Raw genomic sequence first — 21369 nt, forward strand, 5'->3', positions numbered from 1 at the left:
ATTTACCAGTTCCCTCTGCCAGCAACTTTTAAAAAAATTTTATTTATGTTTGATTACACAAACAACGCACCGGTCCATTCTGATTGTTTTAAAACACAAACAGTAAAGATAACGCTGACATTTTCCTTTGACCCCATCCTGTCCTAGTTCCCTTCTCAGGAGTAACCATTTCTAAGTTTCATGAGTATGTTTTCCAGACCTTTCTCTCCGTATTTATCTGTATATCTGTACTGAATGAAACTTACTTTTAAAAGTAAATAAATGACACACGATGTATACATTGCTTATTTTAGCAAATCAATTTTATTGATACATATTAACAAAGTATAAATCAATCCAAATTGTAGAATCCACAGTATTAGGTATAATCACATAGTTTTGCATTCACCACTCCAAATCTTTTTAGAGCATTTTCATTATTTCAGTAATAATAATAATAATAATAATAAAAACCAAAAACCAACCAACCAAACAAAACTCATCACCTCAGTCTCCCTATGCTTCCCCTGACATATGTAGCTGTCATTCTGTTTGCTTCTCTCTAGATTATTTTATACGTTGCTTTTTCCCCCATGCAAAATGTTTTAGAAATCATTACATGTAGCTCTACCTTATTATCTTTAACTGCCACATAAAATTCCAAATGGTGCAGATACTATAATTTTCCTAACCATTCCTCTATTAATGATATTCAAGTTATTTTGTTCATTATTACATGGGCAATGCATCAGCAAACATCCTTGGAAACTTGTGAAGTATCACATGTATAATGCTGAATATAAGCACTTTAAATTTTGATACTCCAAATTTGTCCTTCAAAATAGTGGTACCAATTTAAATGTTTACCACCAACACTGTATAATGAAATTTCAGTTTTTGTGTAGTTTACTGATGCTAGTCAACCATCTTGAATCAGAAGGTTTTCCCTACAGTTCCATTTCATTTTTAGATATTCATCATCTCTTTTCTTCTCCTACTATTCTCTTTCAAACCTAAAAAGAAGGAAAAACCCTACCAAGATATCAAAAGACAACTATATATTTTTAAAAATCATTTGTATAAATTTACTTATTATACAGAAATTTATATGAAAGGAAAACACAAGTGGAAAATCTGAAATGGTCTTTCCTGTCAACTACAGAAAAAAAAGCAAAAATCAATAAAACCATTCTGCAACAATGAATAACTCCCTATTTTCTTCCAATAATAAATATATGAAATATTTAGTAGCATATGACATTGTTTTTAGAAAATAGTTTCTCTGCTTTCAAGAAACCTTATACCAGCACAGAAGAGTTGGTAATGAAAAGTTATAAATATTAAATGAGTATATGCTTTGTGCTAGGTCATGTGCTAAGCATCTTACACACATTACCTTATTTAATTTTTATAGTAACACTACAAAGTGTGTTACATCATCTAATTTTTCAATTGATGCTCAGAGAGACTATAAATCACATAAAAAAGACTCAAGGTCAAGAACAAAAAGCAGCATCCAGGATGTGAACACAATTGATCCCAAAATTTACTCCACTGTATTCTGCTGAGTTCCTGAGAAGGTAATATTTAGGGTCACAATAACAATGGTGATAGATGTGACACACAGTAAAATGATTTAACACCGTACTATTTTCATTAATTCAAGTTAACTATACATCAGTTTTAATTGACTTCTCTTCCTCGTATACCTGATCTGTTTTTCTTTTTTTAAAGATTTATTTATTTCTCTCCCCTTCCCTCCCCTCAACCCCAGTTGTCTGTTCTCTGTGTCTATTTGCTGCATCTTTTTCTTTGTCCGCTTCTGTTGTTGTCAGCGGCACGGGAATCTGTGTTTCTTTCTGTTGCGTGACCTTGCTGTGTCAGCTCTCTGTGCTTGCAGTGCCATTCCTGGGCAGGCTGCACTTTCTTTCGTGCTGGGCGGCTCTCCTTACGGGGCGCACTCCTTGTGCATGGGGCTCCCCTATGCAGGGGACACCCCTGAGTGGCAGGGCATTCCTTGCACACATGAGCATTGCACATGGGCCAGTTCCACGTGGGTCAAGGAGGCCCAGGGTTTGAACTCGGACCTCCCACTTGGTAGACAGAGGCCCTAACCACTGGGCCAAGTCCGCCGCCAACCTGATCTCTTTAAACTGAAGAAATGAAAAAATGCTAACAATCTAAAAGAGTTTTGTGACTTGCTGTCAGGAATATGTCACCATATTTCCTTTACCCATACTTGTAAGTTTCATATTTAAACATTAATTCTAGGTTAAATGCACATTTGAGGTAGCGTCTTCTCTCTTATTCATTTATAAAATTTTAATTGCAAGGTGACAAGACAGGGTATATAAATTTATTTCTCCCAAAGAATTTTAAGACACTGTTGATGAATGTTATATGCTATAAAATATCTTCTAGGCTTTTCTATAAGAATTGTCACAAATACTGGGATATTATAAGTAGAAATAATTAAAAGAAATTATTAAATTGCCACTATTCATAATTTAATACATTAACTATTAAAAAGCATATTGGGGACTTCCACTTCTAGAAAACTGTAGTAGATATGCTAAGTACAACTAAAAACTCTTCACATTATATATAAAACAAAAAAGAAAACTCTGAAAGGGGGAGGTAAGAAAATAAACCAACTAGGGACCTTGGGAACCAAGGAAAGACTTGATGACAAGTCCCTAGTTTTACATTTTACTTCATATATCTTGAATTGGGTGCTTGGAAGAAGAAAGCACCAATGGATACAAATATCAAATGTCCCAAGAAAAATATGTCCTCTCTAGTCAAATGCCTGGGAAAGGGGCAGCCTAACATGACTAAAACAGACAGATAACAGTTTGTTCCAGTGAAACACCACAGAGAAAACTGTGGTCCCGTTCCCAACCCTGCCAGAAAAGACTGAGTAAAGTCCATACTTTTATTTTAACTAGGATGTAATGAGGCATCCCAACACACTCACCAGGATGGTATTAGAGAAGGCCGAATGGGGAGCCAGTACTTTCATTCCTGCAAGGTGGTAAAGAATCCCCCTTCCATGCCCCTGGTGACAGTGGAGATCATATGATTGAGCCTGGGATTCCAATCCCACTTGGTGGTAATGAGTTGTTTTCCTTCCTCCATGCTGACATAGTGTCAGGGCTGGCCAAATGCAGAATAAGGACTTTCACCACCATCCAGCTATAAAGAGGTGCTCTGCCTGCCATTTCAGTGGAGAAGACATACAACTATAACACACCATGTGTGCCTTCCCAGCCAAATGGTACCAATGGAAGATTAGTGGGAGTGTAATGAGTACTTCCCCTCTCTCCAACTGTCAATAAAAGATGAGTGGAGAATATAGATTTATATCCTACCTGGTATTAACACAGTGGTGATCTTGCTCCCCTTACCTGATCAATGTCATAGAAGGACAGCTAAAACAGGTTTGACTAAGATCCAAAATATAAAAATAACATTCAAAATGTCAAGGTTTCAAAAAAATATTACTCATTATACCATGAACCAGGAAAGTCTAAATGAGATTGTAAAAGACAATTAAGGGACGCCAACACCAAGATGACAAAGACAGAATTATTTAACAAGGATATTAAAGCAGTCATCATAAAAAAAGTTTCAAGGAGCAAAAAAGAACATACTAGAACCAACTGAAAAGTAGAGAGTCTCAGCAAAGAAACAGAAACAGTAAAGAAATAGAAGGTAGTTATCCCTTCCATATCATGACTTTCCCCATCATGGTTTTGTTATATAGTGGGATGGCATAAGAAATTAGATGGGAATTTTGGGAGAGTTTTGTGGAAGCCGCAGATGACAAGCAAAGGCCAGAAGATGACACAGAAAAAGTGGGAAAGGGCTTGAGGATATGGAGGAAAGGGAATTTGAAGAGTTACTCTACCCCAACCTGGAAGCATTAATGTAGGATGAGGTTATGGAGCTGACTGCTCCCAAACAAGAAGTGATGCCAAATGAAGAGGAGGAAGAAGAAGAAACAGTTACAACGTATAGATTTATATTGGGTAATATTGCAAAGGGTTTTTGTAGGTAAGGCTGTGTTGGACCATTTTTATGATATTGACCCATCAATGATATGGGAGGGCCTTCAATGAAGGGAAAGCCAAAAATTTTCACTCGGATTTTCCAGATTGAAAAGGCACTGTGCACCTAACACCCATGATGTGGAAGGAATAACTGTACAACAAAGTAACAAATGGACATTTTAGAACTGAAAACTATAATGTGGTAGGCTGATAAAATGCTTCCCAAATATATGTCCACATCCTAATCGCCAGGACCTGTAGTTGTTACCTTACTTGGAAAAAAGGCCTCTGTAAACGTGATTGAGATAAAGATCTTAAAATGAAGATATTATACTGGATTATCAAGGTGGATCCTAAGAGAGAGGCAGAGGGATATTACTCAGGCAGTAGAGGAAGAGGCAGTGTGACCACAGAAGCAGAGACTGGAGTTATGTGGCCACAAGTCAAGGAATTATGATAGCCATCAAAATCAGGAAAAAGTAAGGAATGGATTCTCTTTGGGAGAGCCTTCGAGGGAACATGACTCTGTCAACATCTTGTTTTCAGAATTCTAGTCTCCAGAACTGTAACAGAGTAAATTTATGTTGTTTTAAGCTACTAAGTTCTTGGTAATTTGTTACAAAACTCAAGTAATGAAATATATATGATAAGCAAATTTTTAAAAAAACACCTCAATACACGGCCTCAATGACAGAATGGAGAGGACAGAGGAAAGAATCAGTAAAAATAGAGTATAAACAGTAAAAATTAGAGAATAGGAAATAGAATAGAAATAACCCTTAACTAGATTGACAAAGAAAAAAAGAGTAGATGGAAATAAATAATATCAGAAACTAAAGGAGGGACATTACTACTGACCCCACAAAAAATAGGATCATAAGAGGACCCTAAGAACAACTGTATGCCAACAAATTAGACAACCTATATGAAATGGATAAATTCCTAGAATCACATGAACAATCTACACTGATCTAAGAAGATACAGAAGATCACAACAGAAAAAATTTTTTGAAAAGAGATTGAATCAGTCATCAAAAACTCCCAACAACAAAAAATCAGATGGCTTCACAGGAATTCTATAAAACATTCCAAGAGGAATTAATACAATCCCACTCAAACTGTTCCGTAAAATTAAACAGGAGGGAATACTTCCTAACTTATTCTATGAAGATACTACAAGAAAAAAATTACAGACCAACTTCTCTACTGAATATAGATGCAAAGAAATCCTCAACAAAACACTTGCAAATCAAATTCAACAACATATTAAAAGAATTATACACCATGATCAAGTGGCTTTTTATCCCAGGTATAAAAGGGTGGTTCAACATAAGAAAATCAATTAATATAATACAACACATTAATAAATCAAAAGGGAAAAACACACGATCATCTCAATTGATGCAGAAAACACATTTGACAAAATCTAGCATTCTTTCTTTTGATTAAAAACTCTTAAAAAGACAGGAATATAAGAAAACTTTCTAACATGATAAGGGCATATAATAAAAAACCCACAGCCAGTATTGTATTTAATGGTGAAAGACTGAAAGCTTTCCCTCTAAGATCCTGAACAAGACATGGATGCCTACTGTCACCACTGTTATTCAACATTCTAAGAGTTCTAGCTAGAGCAGTTAGGTAAGAAAAATAAATAGAATGTATCCAAATTGGAAAGGAAGAAATTAAACTTTGACTATTTTGCTGATGACATGATCCTATTTTAGAAAGTCTTGGAAAAGCTACAACAAAGCTAATAAACAAGTTCAACAAAGTGGAGGGATACAAGAACAACATACAAAAATCACTAGTATTTCCATACTCTAGTAATGAGAACATTGAGGAGGAAATCAAGGGAAAATTTCCATTTACAATAGTAACTAAAAGAATCTAATACATAGGAATAAATTTACACAAGGATGTAAAGGACTTGTTCTCAGAAAACCACAAAAAATTGCTAAAAGAAATCAAAGACATAAATAAATGGAAGGACATTCCATGTACATGGATTTGAAGCCTAATATTGTTAATATGTCAATTCTACCCAAACTGATTTACAGATTCAACACAATCCCAATAAAAATTCTAAGAGCACACTTTACCAAAATGAAAAAGCCAATTATCAAATGTCTTTGGAAGGGAAAGTGGCCCTGAATAGCCAAAGACATCTTGAAAAAGAAGAATGAAGTCAGAGTACTCACTCTTCCCAACTTTAAGCATATTACAAAACTACATTGGCCAAAACATATGGTACTGGTATAAAGACAGACATACTTATCAATGGAAACAAATTGAGAGTTCAAAAATAGACCTTCACATTCTATGGTCAATTAATTTTTTTTGAGGTACTGGGGGCTAGAGATTGAACCCATGACCTGATATGTGGGAAGCTGGCGCTCAATCATTGAGCCACAGTGGCTCCCATGAATTAGATTTTTTGTTTGATTTGCTTGCTTCTTGTTGTTGTTTTTTTTCCTCAAATGAGGCAATGGGAACTGAACCCAGGACATTCCATGTGGGAAGCAGGCACTCAACTGCTTGAGCCACATTGTTCCCTGGTCAACTGATTTTTTTTTTTAAGATACCAGGGATCAGGGACTTTGTATGTGGGAAGCCAGCACTCAACCACTGAGCCACATTGGTTTCCCTGAGTTGGTTTTTTCATTTGTTTGGCTTTTTGTTTTTTCAGGAGGCACTGGGAACTGAACCCAGGACCTCCCATGTGGGAGGCGAGCACTCAACCACTTGAGCCACATCCACTCCCCTCAAATGATTTTTGACAGAACACTCTCTTCAACACATGATGCTGGGAGAACTTGATATCCAACTGGATATCCATATCCAAAAGAATGAAAAAGGAGGACCCCTATCTCACACCATATACTAAATTAACTCAAAATGGACAAAAAAACCTGAATGTAATAGTCAGGATCATAAAACTCCTAGAAGAAAATGTAGGGTAGAATCTTTATGATCCTATGGTAAATGGTGGGTTCTTATATTTTTCACCCAACATAAGAGCAATGAAAAGAAAAAATCAAGAAATAGAATCTCCTCAAAATTGAATACTTTTGCACTTTAGAGAACTTTCTCAAGAAAGTGAAAAGGCAGCCTACTAAATGGAAGAAAATATTTGGAAACTACCTATCTGGTAATGGTTTAATATTCAGAATATAAAAAGAAATCCTACAACTCAATAACAAAAAGACAAACAACTCAATTCAGAAATGGGCAAAAGACTTGAATAGAAGTTTCTCCAAAAAGGATATAAAAATGGTGAAAACGCACCTGAAAAGATGCTCAACCTCATTAGCTATTACAGAAATGCAAGTCAAAACCACAATGAGATATTTCACACTCACTAGAATGTATACCATTACAAAAACAGAAAACTACAAGTGTTGGAGAGATGTGGAGAAATGGGAAAACTCATTCATTGATGGTGGGAATAAAAAATGATGTAGTCATTGTGAAAGATAGTTTGGCATTTTTTCTGCAAGATAAGTACAGAAAAGCCACATGACCCAGCAATCCCACTACTAGTTTCAATTCCATAAGAATTGAAGCAGGGACTTGAACAGGTATTTGCACACTGATGTTCACAGCAGCATTATTTCTTTTTTTAGTAGATATCAGGGATTGAACCCAGGATCTCATACTTGAGAAGCAGGCACTTAACCTCTGAGCTACATCTGCTCCACAATGAGAGGTGGTTTTTCATTTGTTTGTTTTTAGGAGGTACCGGGGATTGAACCTGGAACCTCATACATGAGAAGCAGGGGCTCAATCACTTGAGCTACATCTGCTCCCCTAGCAGCATTATTCACAATTGCCAAAAGATGGAAACAACCCAAGTGTCCACCAATCAATGAATGGATAAACAAAATATGGTATATGCCTACAATGGAATATTATTCCATTATAAAAAGGAATGAAGTCCTGATGCATGAGAATATGAAAGAACCCAGAGGACATAATGCTGAGTGCAATAAGTCAGACACAAAACAAAAAATATTGTATGATCTCAATGATATTAACTAATTATATTAAGCAAACTCATAGAGTTACAGTCTAGAATATAGCTTACCATAGATAGATTAGGGTTAGAAGAGAGTGGATGCTTAATTTTTATACAATTTCTATTTAGGTTGGTTTTAAAGGTTTGGAAATGGATGGTGGTGATGGTACTATATTATTGTGAGCATAATTAACAGCACTGACTTATATAGGTGAATGTACTTAAAAAGAGAAATTTTAGATTGTATATATTACTTGAATAAAAGAATAAAAATTAAAAGATAAAGCATAGGAATGTAAAACACAGTGAACCGTACTGAAGATGACGGACCATAGTTTATAACACAAGTATAAAAATGTTCTTTCATAAATTATAACAAATGTACAACACTAATACAAGGTGTTAATAATAGGATGGCATATGGAAAAATACACTTAATGCTAACTATGGACAATAGTTAATAGTACTATTTTAATAATTTTTTAACAACTGTAACAAAGATAAACATTTACCACAAAAGTGCTATTGTCAATTGTAACAAATGTTCCACACCAATGCAAAGTGTTGGTGATGGGGGTGGTATATGGGAATCCTATATTATATGCATGGTGGTCTGTAAACCCACAACTTCTCTAATAATTTTTTTTTAGAAAGGAAAGAAGGTGGCCCCTGTAGCAGTTTGATACTATTGATGAATTCCAAAAAGAAATATTGAATTATGTTTGTAAACTGATTTTTTCCTCTGGGCATATTAGATTATATTGGATTCTAGGTTTACTTGATTATGTAATTATGTAAACCTCTTGTGCCAGTAGGGCATTGAGTCTTCACCGTTTGGTGGGTGGGGACTCACAGATAAAAGGCATGGCAAAGGAGAGAGGTTAAAGGTTCTTGATGTTGGAGTTTTGCTGCTGGAGTTTGATGCTAAAGTCTTAAGCTGGAACCCTGGGGAAAGAGACAGAACCGTTCGCCTGATAGTCTACAGCTGACCTTGTGGAGAGAGACAAAGCCTAGAGAGCCTCATAGTCTACAGCTGACCTTGTGGAGAAAACAGGGGAGCCAAGCCCAGAGGAACCCAGGAAGCCTGAAACTTTGCCGACGTCGGCAGCCATTTAGCTCCAACACGTGAAAATAGACTTTGGTGAGGGAAGTAACGTATGCTTTATGGCCTGGTATCTGTAAGCTCCTACTCCAAATAAATACCTTTTATAAAAACCAACCAATTTCTGGTATTTTGCATCAGCACCCCTTTGGCTGACTAATACAACTCCTATCTCACATCATGTAAAATAGTTAACTGAAAAAGGACCAAAGACCTAAGTATAAGAGTTGAAACCTAAAACCCCTAGAAAAAACTAGGGAAGCATCTCAGGACCTTTATGTTAGGTCATGTTTTCTTAGACTTTATATGAAAAGCCCAAGAAACAAAGAAAAAAATAAATAGTACTCCATCAAAAGTAAAAAAAAAAAATTGCGTATCAGAAGAATTTATCATGAAAGTAAATAGACAAATCCCGGAATGGGAGAAAATATTGGGAAACCATGTATCTCATAGCAGTTTAACAACTATACTATATGAAGCAATTTACAGATCAACTACAAAAAGACAAACAAGTTAGAAAATCAGTAAAATATTTGGATAAATATTTCTCTAAAGAATTATACAAATGGCACATGAAAAGAAGCTCAACATTATTAGCCATCAGGGAAATGCAAATAAAAACCACAATTAGATACCATTTCGAACCCACTAGAATGGCCACTATTTAAAGAAAAAAAAAACCCAGAAAATAACAAGTGTTGGAGAGGATGTGGAAAAATAGGAATGTTCAGTTATTGCTAGGAATGTTAACTTTTGCAACCTCTTTGGAAAACAGTTTTACACTTTCCTCAGAAAGCTTAAGTATAGAATTACCACATGATTAGGCAATCCTACTTCTAGGTATATAACCAAAAGTATTAAAAGCATAGACTTAAACAGGTATTTTTTAACATAAGGGAATGAAGTTCTGATACAGGCAATAACATGGATGAACCTTGTTAACATAATGCTAAATCAGAGGTTCTTAACTTATTTGTTCCACAGACCCCTTTGCCAGTCAGGTGAAAACCACAGACCCCTTACTAAGTCCATACTATACTGTGTAAAAATTAATAAATATATCACACCCAAACCAACATGTCCACATAAGAATAATGCTTTTTTGAATTTCAATTCAAGCTAACAGATCCCTGGTAAGAACCCCTGTGCTAAATGAAAGAACTGAGACACAAAAGGACAAATACTGTATGATTTCACTTCTTTGGAATATCTAAAATAAGCAAATTTAATAGAGACAGAAAGTAGATTAGAGGTTACCAGGAGCTAGGGGGTGGGAAGAATGGTAGAGTTATTGATTAATGGCTATAGAACTTTTGTTCTGAGTGATGAAAAAGTCATGGTAATGGAGGGTGGTGATAACACATTATAAAAGTAATGAATACCACTGAATTATATTACAACTGAAAACTTGTTGAAATGGTCAGTTTCATCATATATTTGTTATAATAAAAATTTTTAAAAAAAGCAGGAATGGGTATATTAATATTCAATAAAGTAGAATGCAGCTCAAAGAAAATCACCAGAGACATTATGTAATGACTTAAAAAGTCAATCTAGGGAAGCGGGCTTGGCCCAATGGATAGGGCGTCCGCCTACCACATGGGAGGTCTGCGGTTCAAACCCCGGGCCTCCTTGACCCGTGTGGAGCTGGCCATGTGCAGTGCTGATGCACACAAGGAGTGCCCTGCCACGCAGGGGTGCCCCCGTGTAGGGGAGCCCCACATGCAAGGAGTGCGCCCCGTAAGGAGAGCCGCCCAGCGCGAAAGAAAGTGCAGCCTGCCCAAGAATGGTGCAGCACACACGGAGAGGTGACACAACAAGAAGACACAACGAAAAGAGACACAGATTCCCGGTGCCGCTGATAAGGATAGAAGTAGGCACAAAAGAAAACACAGCAAATGGACACAGAGAGCAGACAACTGGGGGGTGAGGGGGGGAAGGGGAGAGAAATAAATTTTAGAAAATCTTTAAAAAAAAAGTCAATCAACCAAGAAGACATGGTTAAAATGAATGGATATGCATTCAAAAACAGATCTGAAAAAAAAAAGATCTGCAAAGTATGTGAACTAAAAATTAATAGAACTAAAAGGAGAGATAGATAAATCCACAATTTGACTTTGGAGACTTTAACACTTGTTCTTCCAAATTGATAGAACAAGACAAATCTCATCCAAGATACGTAACAACTCAAAAACTCATAAACTAAAAGGGTCTAGTCATATTTATAGAACATCTACCAACTTCAGTACACAATCTTTTCAAGTGCCAAAAAAACATTTGAATAATTCAGAATGTCTTCACTGCAACCATGTATCAGGCGGAAATGAATAACAGAAAGATTAACTGAGTGAAAATGAAAATATAACACAGTCAAAATTCAAGTTGACTCTTAGCATTGGATAGAACATCTGAGCAAAGGATCAATAAAGAAACAAAGAGCTTGAATAATATGATAAATGGACTAAACCTAATAGACATATACAGAATATTGCACCCCAAAACAGCAGGATATAGATTCTTTACAAGGGCTCATGGATCTTTCTCCAGGAGAGAACATATGTTGGGTCACAAAGCAGATCTCAATAAATTCAACAAGATTGAAATTAAGAAAGCACTTTCTCTGATCATAATGGAATAAAGTTGGAAATCAACAAGATGTGGAAAGAGGGAAAATTAACAAATATATGGAGACTAAGCAACAAGCTCTTAAATAATCAGTGGGTCAAGGAAGAAATTTCAAGAGAAATCAGTAAATATCTTGAGACAAATGAAAATGAGGACAGAGCATTCACAACCTATTGGATGCAGCGAAGGCAGTGCTGAGAAGGAAATTTATAGACCTCACAGCTTATAATCAAAAAGAACAAAGAGCTAAAATAAATGACCTAACTACATAGCCACAGAACTAGAAAAAGAACAGCAAGTTAATCACAAGGCAAGTAGAAGAAATGAAATAGAAAGATCAGAACAGAAATAAATGAAGGTGAGAAAAATGAAATAGCGAGAATTAAAAAATCCAAAATTTGGTTCTTTGAGAAGATTAACAAAATAGGCAAACCCTTAGCTAGACTGACAAAGAAAAAAAAGAGAAGATGCAGATAAATGAAATAAAAAATGAAAACAGGGACATTACTCTGATCCCACAGAAATAAAAGAGATCATAAAAAGATACTATGAACAAACCCTATGTAAAAAAACCTAGACAATGTAGATGAAATGGAAAAATTGCTAGGAACATATGAACAACCTACACTGACCCTAGAAGAAACAGAAGGCCTCAACAAACCAATCACAAGTGACTGAAACAGTCATCAGACAACTCCCCAAAATGAAAAGCCTAGGACCAGATGGTTTCACAGATGAGTTCTACCAAGCACCCAAAGAAGATTTAGTACCAATCTTACTCAAGCTCTTTCAGAAAATTTAACAAGAAGGAATGCTACCAAACTCATTCTATGAAACCAGTATCACCCTAATACCAAAGCCAGATAAAGATATTACAAAATAAGAAAATTACATCCAATTTCCCTAATGAAAATGGATGCAAAAATCTTCAACAAAATATTTGCTAATTGAATCCAACAACACATTAAAAGAATTATTCATCATGATCAAGTGGGTTTTATCCCAGGCATGCAAGGAGGTCAAACACAAGAAAATCAATTAGCCTAATACACCACATTAATAAATCGAAGAAAAATCACATGATCCCATCTATTGATGCAGAAAAGGCATTTGACCAAATACAGCATCCTTTCTTGATAAAAATACTGTGAAAGAGGAACTGAAGGAAACTTTTTCAACATGATAAAGGCCATAGAGGAAAAACCCACAGCTAGCATTGTACTCAATGGTGAAAGACTGAAAGCTTTCCCATTGAGATCAAGAACAAGACAAGGATGACCCCTGTCACTACTGTTTTCATTGTAGTGTTTAAGGTTCTAGCTAGAACAATCAGGCAAGAAAAAGAAACAAAAGGCATCCAAATTGTAAAGGAAGAAGTAAAAGTTTCACTATCACACATGATATGATCCTATACCTAGAAAGTCCTGAAAGATCTACAAGAAAGCTGCTAGAAATAATGAATGATTTTAGTAGATTCAGGATACAAGATCAATATACAAAAATCAGTTGTGTTTCTATACCCTAGTAATGCTCAATCAGAGGAGGAAGTCAGGAAAACAAATTCCTTTTACAATAGTGACTAAAAGTATAAAATATTTAGAAATAAACTTAACCAAGGATGTAAAGCACTTGTATTCAGAAAAGTACAATGTACTGTTAAAAGAAAATTTAAAAGACCTAAATAATTGGAAGAACATTACTTGCTAATGGATTGGAAGACTAAATATCATTAAGATGTCAATTCTACCCAAATTGATATACAGATTCAATGCAATCCCGATAAAAATTCCAACAGCATGTTTTAAACAAATGGAAAACACAATCATCAAATTTATGTGGAAGGGTAAGGGGTCCTGAATAGCCAGAAACATCTTAAAAAGTTAAAGCAAAGTTGGAGGACTTTAACTTCTGGACTTTAAATCATATTACCTAGCTACAGTGGTAAAAATAGCATGGTACTGGCATGAAGATAGACACATAGACTGATGGAACCAATCAATGGTTCAGAAACAGACCCTCACATCTACAGTCCAGTGATTTTTGATAAGCCTGTCAAACCCATCCAGCTTGGGCAGAAGATTCTATTCAACAAATGATGCTGGGAGAACTGGATATCGACATACAAAAGAAAGAAAGAGGACCCCTATCTCATACCTTATACAAAAATTAATTCGACATGGATCAAAGACCTAAATGTAAAAGCAAGAACCATAAAGCTCCTAGAAGAAAATATAGGAAAACACCTTTTAGGCCTGAAGGTAGGTGATGGATTCTTAAACCTTACACCAAAAGCATGAGACACAAAAGAAAACATGGATAAATGGGATCTCCTCAAATATAAAACACTTGTGTGGTTCAAAAGACCTTGTTAATGACCACTGACCATGAGGTGCAGCAGTGCTCAGAGATGTATTCACCAAATGCAATGAATGTCTATGATGATGGAGGAGATTGTTGTTATGGGGGGAGGAGTGGGGTGAGGGGGGTGGGGGATATATGGGGACCTTATATTTTTTAGTGTAATATTAAAAATATAAATAAAGACAAAAAATATTATTAAAAAAAGACTTTGTTAAGAAGGTGAAAACACAGCCCACTCAATAGGAGAAAATATTTGGAAACCGCATATCCGATAAGGGTTTGATTTCCATTCTATATAAAGAGATCATACAACTCAAAAATGAAACAGCAAGCAATCCAATTAAAACTTATGCAAAAGATTTAAATAGACATTTCTCCAAAAAGGAAACACCAATGGCCAAAAGGCACATGAAAAAATGTTCCATATCACTAGCTATTAGGGAAATGCAAATCAAAATGACAATGAGATATCATCAAACACTGCATAGAATGGTCATTATTAAAAAAAAACAGAAAACAACAAGTGCTGGAGAGGATATGGAGAAATAGGAACATTTCTTCACTGTTGGTGGAATCATAAAATGGTGCAGCCTCTGTGGAAGACAGACTGGCAGTTGCTCATGAAATTAAATATAGAACAGCAATACGATTCAGCAATTCCTCTGCTGGGAATACATACAGAAGAACTGAAAACTGAAACATGAACACATATCTGTACCTGCACACTGATATTCATAGGGGCATTATTCACAATTGCCAAAAGATTGAAACAAACCAAGTGTCCATCAATCAATGAATGGATAACCAAAATGTGGTATATGCATATGATGGAATACTATGCTGCAGTATGAAAAAAGGAAATTGTTTCCATCTCCTTTGCATTTAATAAACTTTATTATATTAATCTTCCCTTATTGTTAACCTTTATTTGGCATAACAGGATGACAGCAGATTTTTCATCAGAACAAAATGCAAGTTAAAAGACAGTTGAGGAGGGAATCAGATGTGGCTCAAGCAGGTGGGTGCCAGCTCAAGCATGGGAGATCGCAGATTCAGTTCCCTATGCCTCCTGGAGAGGATGGGCAAGACAGTGAGCTGACACAATGGGCTGGTGCAGCAAGCTGATGCAACAAGATGATGATGCAATGAGGTAACGATGCAACTAGATGACAACGGAACAAGATGACGATGCAAGATGACAACAAACAGAGAGCAGACAGCGAATACAAAAAAAAACCAAACAAGTGGGGGAAGAAATTAAAAACTAAAAATAAATAAATAAAAGACAGTGGAGGGTAGTGTGTGTAGTTCAGTGGTTGAGTGTCTGCTTCCCATGCATGAGGTCCTGGGTTCAATCCCCGGTACCTCCTAAAGGAAAAAAAAAAGACAGTGGATCAATATCTTTAAAGTGCTTAAAAGAAAAGATCTACCAACCTAGAATGTTATACTTAGCAAAACTATCTTTCAAAAACAAAGGTGAAATAAAGACTTTTTAAGCCATACCCAATTTGAAAGAATTAATCATCTGCCCCACAGATCAAGAAATGTTAAAGAAAACATTATACCAAAAGAACAAGCAACAAATTAAAAAATAGTTAAACGAGTCTTCATCAAAATTAAAAACTTCTGTGCATCAAAGGGCTCTATCAAGAAAGTGAAAACAGAGCCCAAAGAATGACAGAAAATATTTGGAAACCATATGACTGATAAAGGTTTAATATCCGGAATATTTAAAGAACTCCTACAGCTCAACAGATGAACAACTCAAAAGACTGGAATAAACACAAAAACAAATATTATATGATTTCACTTATATGAAATAATTAAATATGCAAATTCATACTCAGAACCTGGAATATAGGCTACCAGGTGGTAGAGTAAGGGTAGGGAACAAGGAGTTAATGCTGAATTGCTACAGTTTCTGTTTGGGGTGATGGAAAAGTTTTGATAAGGGATGGTGGTGATGGTAGCACAATACTGTGAATGTAATTACCATCACTTAATTGTATATTTAATGCAATTTAAAAGGAAATTTTAGGTTGCATATATGTTACCAGAAAATTTTTTTTTTTTTAAATCATAGAACTTTACAACACGGAGAATGAATCTTAATGTAAACTATGCACTATAATTAAGAGTAAAATATTAATAATAATTTGTTTTGCCAGTTGTTACAAAGGTTATAATTACTAATGTAAAATGTTAATAATAGGGAAAACTGTGTGTACAGAGTAGGGTATTTAGGAACCCTGTACTTTCTGCTTGATTTTCCTAAAACCTAAAACTTCTCTAATAAAAACATGTTTAAATGTTTACCCTGATGTAGTTAAAACATGTATCAATAGACCCCTCCCTGCTCAGTACATCTTCCATCTCAGGCCCATTTTGAACACCTCGTGCCATCTGTAAAATGGGAATTCAACTTCATAAAATATTAGCCACTTCCTGAACATGTAAAAAAAGGAATGTTGGGAAGCGGATGTGGTTTAATCAATTGGATTCCCATCTACCACATGGGAGGCCCTGGATTCGCACCCCAGGGCCTCCTTGTAAAGGCAAGCTGACCTGTGCCCGCAGAGAGCTGACAGCCCATGCCCATGGACAGCTGGTGCAGGAAGGTGACCCAACAAAAGGGAGACAAGCAGACACAGAAGAAAGCACAGCAAATGGACGCAGAGAGCAGAGGGCAAGCAAGTGTGTGTGTGGGAGGACGGGGGGGGGGGGAATAAATAAATAAAAAATAGTACATCTTTTAAAAAAAGGGAATGTTAAAGGAAGTCCTTTGGATAGAAGGAAAATGATAGCATATGGAAATAAGTATACACAGAAGAGTAAAGAGCATAGGAAATGGTATAAAAAGGAGAGTCATAAAAAAGTTCTCAGTCCAAAAGAAGCTAGAAAAAGAGGAAAATTGAAACAGAAATCACATGGGACAAATAGAAAACAAGATGATAGATTTCAACTTAAATTAAAAACTGCATTAAATGAAATAGTTTAAACACCTTAACTAAAAGGATGAGATTTTCAGATGGGATGAAAATAAAGTAAGATCCAACTTTGTATGCTGCTACAATAAAATGCTTTCAATTAGGCGGAGCAAGACGGCGTCTCAGTGAATGCACCTCACAATCACTCCTACAAAGAAGCAGCTGAGTAGGGCTGGAGTCCTGCTGGACCGGGCTGTTTCGGGGGCTTGCAGGGCAGGAGGTGTCTGGACGTTGATTTGGTGAGACAGTAACAGAAGAGGTTCTTGCAAGAGGTAGAATTTTGGGTTTCTGACAGGAGGTCAGAAGTTGTGGGTGGGACTCTTCCCCTTAGGGCAGGCAGCCGGGGGCGATCCCTAAAAACTGTTTGTTGTGCTGCATCATTCCCAAACCCCGTGTTTACCGGATGTGTGGTTCCCAGGTCCCTATCCCCTAAACCCCCTTAGCCCGTGCTCCACAGACTCACATACCTTGAGTCTGCAATATCCCAGACTTCCCATTCCTGAACCCAGCGTGCCCTGAGGTCCGTGATTACCCTAGCCCTCAGCATTTTTTTGTTTTGTTTTTCCTCTGAGCTTGGAGGAGCGTACCAACTGGCTTGGGGAGAGCCTAGGAAGAAAGGAGAGGTGAATCTGCTGAGAAAGCCCAATTTACCTAAACGTCCTGGGATAGAAAACTTGGTCTGGGAGAAGGTGGAGTCAGAAAATCAATTAGACTTCCCCTAGGACACCTAAGAAGGAGGGACTGTAGGAATTGCTAGCAAAGCTTCCAATAGCATATTTGGGGTTTCTGGTGAGGTGTAGGTTCTCTTACACAGGAAATAAACAGACACTGGTCTTCTGTGTCAAGTTGGATCACCAAGGACCCACTTGAATCTCCTACTGGACCCCTCATGCAGGTTTCCTGCTGCCCTGGGACAGAGGGAAGAGAGGAAGGGAGAAAAGGGGAATGTCAGATCCCTAAGCATTTTATTTAACTGCAATGAGGATTCTTAGCTTGAAACATCGGTGTTTTTTTGTTGTTGTTTTTTTTGTCATGGTTGCTATTGCTGCATTGTCTCTTGGTTTTTTCTTCCTGTTTTATCCCCCAAAGCCCTTTTTCTTTTCTTCAGTTTTTTTCTCTTTTTCTTTTTCTTGCTTGGTTCCCCCTTTTTTTGTCCCCCCCCCCTTTTTTTTCCTTTTTCTTCCATTCTCTTCTTTTTTATTTTATTTTATTTTAATATAATAGGTGCTGCAGGGAGGGATTCACATTTGCTCTGTTTCCTCATCCTCCATTTCCTATTCTCTCTGTGTATTGATTGTGGTCACCAACACTATCCCCTTTCCTCTACATCTTTCCATCCTCCATCATCTATTGTTTCTCTTACATTCCACCTTCCTTTGTTTGGCCCCCAAATTGTTTGACTTTTTATTTCTAATACCTTTATTCTGATTTCTGTCATTTATTCACTCTTTATATTATTGTCTTTCTTTTCTCTTTCCCTCTGTCATGAAAACATGGGCCTTTTAATTCATACTATATTCCTCCCCATATTCAGTTGACTGTCTCATTACAGGTACTCTACTTACTGCTATAACTCTACACAGCTTACATGATTCTAATTTCCATTCTCCTAGATCTCACATCGTTCCTCTGTTAACCTTAATTATCAATACTACTTTATACATTTCCTTTTTTTTAAAATACATTTTCTTTTCATACTCATTTTGCTTTCCCTGGCCCTAATATTTTCATTCAAAGTGAACTTAGCCAGCAACAAAAAAATTGAATAAAAAGAACAAAGTGACAGAGAGAAGACATAACACTTATGCAAAAACAACAACTAATTAAACCCCACGACTAGACAAAGAAGCTAAGCAACTGATTAAACGAATCAAGAGAAAATGATGACCAGAGAGCAAAAAAAAACTACAAACCAAACCAATAATCAGGAAAACATGCCCCACCCCAGTGAAAAAACTGAAAACCAGGAAGAGGAATAAAGCATCGGACAAATATTTAAAGCTCTCAAAACATATATTAGCGACCAATTTAATGAAGTAAAGAAAGAGATTAAGAATATGAAGAAAACACTTGGAGAGAATACAGAAGAAATTGGAATCATACACAAAAAGATACAGGATATGATGGTGACAAACAGCACAATTCAAGAAATAAAAAATACATACTCAGCAAACAATAGCAGATTAGAAGAGGCAGAGGAGAGAATTAGTAATGTGGAAGACAGCGCATCAGAAATCAAACAGATAGTAGAACTGATAGATAAAAAGACAGAAAAAATTGCGCTGGGACTAAGGGACCTGGATGACAATGCAAAATGCACAAACATATGCATTATAGGCATCCTGGAAGGAGGAGGGAAGGAAAGGGGACAGAAGGGGTGATAGAGGATATAATGGCTGAAAAGTTCCCAAATCTACTGAGGGAGATGGATGTAAATGTCCAGGAAGCACGACACACCCTAAACAGCATAAATCCCAATAGGCCTACCCCAAGACATATACTTGTCAAATTATCCAGACTTCCGGCAAGATGGTGGCTGAGTGAGCTTGCCTGCCGTCTCTCCTGGGAAGAGGCAGCTGGGCACCGCTGGAGGTTCTCCGGGACCAGGCTTTTTCAGGATTTTTTCAGGGCAGGAAGTGTCTGGAAATCGATTTGGTGGGAAGGTAACGGAAAGGACTGGTCTATAAGATATAAATTGGGACTTTTCAGGAGGGGGAGGCAAGATGGCGGTTGAGTGAACTTCCCGGTTACTAGCTCCTGGGGGGAATCGGCTGGGAGGCATCGGAGACTCTTTGGGACCGGCTGTTTCGGGATTTTTCCTGGTCCGGAGGTGTCTGGACATCGATTTGGAGGGAAGGTAACAGAGAGGATCCATCTGTGAAATATACACGGAGATCCCAGCTACGTGTGGAGGATTCCCTCCTTGGGTAGGCGGAGCCGAGGCAGCTAGCACCGCGCGGAGCCCCGGCGGGCGGCGGCCAGGGTAGCCGAGTCCGGCCGAGCCCGGCTGAGCCGCGGCGGGCCGGGGGGCGGAGCCCGGCTGAGCTCAGCTGAGCCCAGCCGCGCCGCGCCGCGAGCGGGAGAGCCGAGCCGCGCTGCGCCGCGCCGGGCGGCGGGCGGGAAAGCCGAGCCCGGCCGAGCCCAGCCGAGCCAAGCCGAGCCGCAGCGGGCGGCGGGCGGGGGACGGGAGCCCAGCTGAGCCCAGCCGAGCCTGGCGGCGGGGTTTCTGTTCTTTGGTTTTTTTAATTTTTTTTATTTTTTGTTGTTGTTGTTGTTCTTGTTGTTCTTTTTTTTTTTTTTTCAATCCTCTCTTTCTTGTCCCCAATATTCTTCTTATACTATTTTACCTTAACAATACAATAGGTCCTACAGGAAATACCTCACATTTGCTGGGTTTCCTCACCCTCCACTGCCTCATTTCTCTGTGAATAGATTTAGCCTATCTACACTATCCCCTTTCCCCTACAACTTGTTATCCTCCACCATCTGCTATCTCTCCTATATTCCATCTCCCTTTTTTGATCCACAAAGTGTCTAACTCTTAATTTCTAATACCTTTGTTTAGTTTTCCATCTGGTATTCGTCCCTGGAACTATTACCTTTCTTTTCTCTTTCCCTCTCTCACGAAAACAATAGACTCTTAGTACGTACCACATTCCTCCCATATTCAGTCGTCTACCTCATTATAGGTACTTTCCTACTACTATAACTCTACACAATTTACGTGATCTAACCTCCATCCTCCCAGAACTCATATTGTTGCTTTGTAAACATATATCACCAATACTACTTCACACTTTTTCCTTCCTTACACAATTGACTTTCCCCAGCACTAATACTTTCCTTTAAAGTGAGCTTAACTAGCAATAAGAAATTGGAATAAGAAGAAAAAAGTGACAAAGAGAAGATATAACACTTACGCAAAAACAACAGCTAATTAATCTCCAAGACTAGACAAAGAAGCTAAGGAACTGATTAAACCCGTCAAGAAAAAATGTTGACAAGACAGCAACAAAAATCTACAAACCAAACCAGTAATCAGGAAAACATGGCTGAATCCAATCAACAAACTGAAAATCAGGAAGGGGGGCAGGACTTCGCACAAGCAATGAAAGATCTCAGAACATTTATCACTGACAAATTTGATGAAGTAATGAAAGAGGTTAACAGCGTGAAGACAACACTCGGAGGGGAAATTGCAGACATGCGCAAAAAAATAACAGATATGATGGAAATGAACACCAC

The 21369-nt window shown here is 37.3% G+C and overlaps 1 protein-coding gene across 1 annotated transcript in view; it reads right to left on the bottom strand.

The window, feature by feature from the left end:
* TEX11 (testis expressed 11) overlaps positions 1 to 21369 on the bottom strand; it is a 546877-nt gene that overhangs the window by 269035 nt on the left and 256473 nt on the right. The window lies entirely within an intron of this gene.

This window comes from Dasypus novemcinctus, chromosome X, assembly GCF_030445035.2.
Source record: "Dasypus novemcinctus isolate mDasNov1 chromosome X, mDasNov1.1.hap2, whole genome shotgun sequence".
In the NCBI taxonomy this organism is placed as follows: Eukaryota; Metazoa; Chordata; class Mammalia; order Cingulata; family Dasypodidae; genus Dasypus; species Dasypus novemcinctus.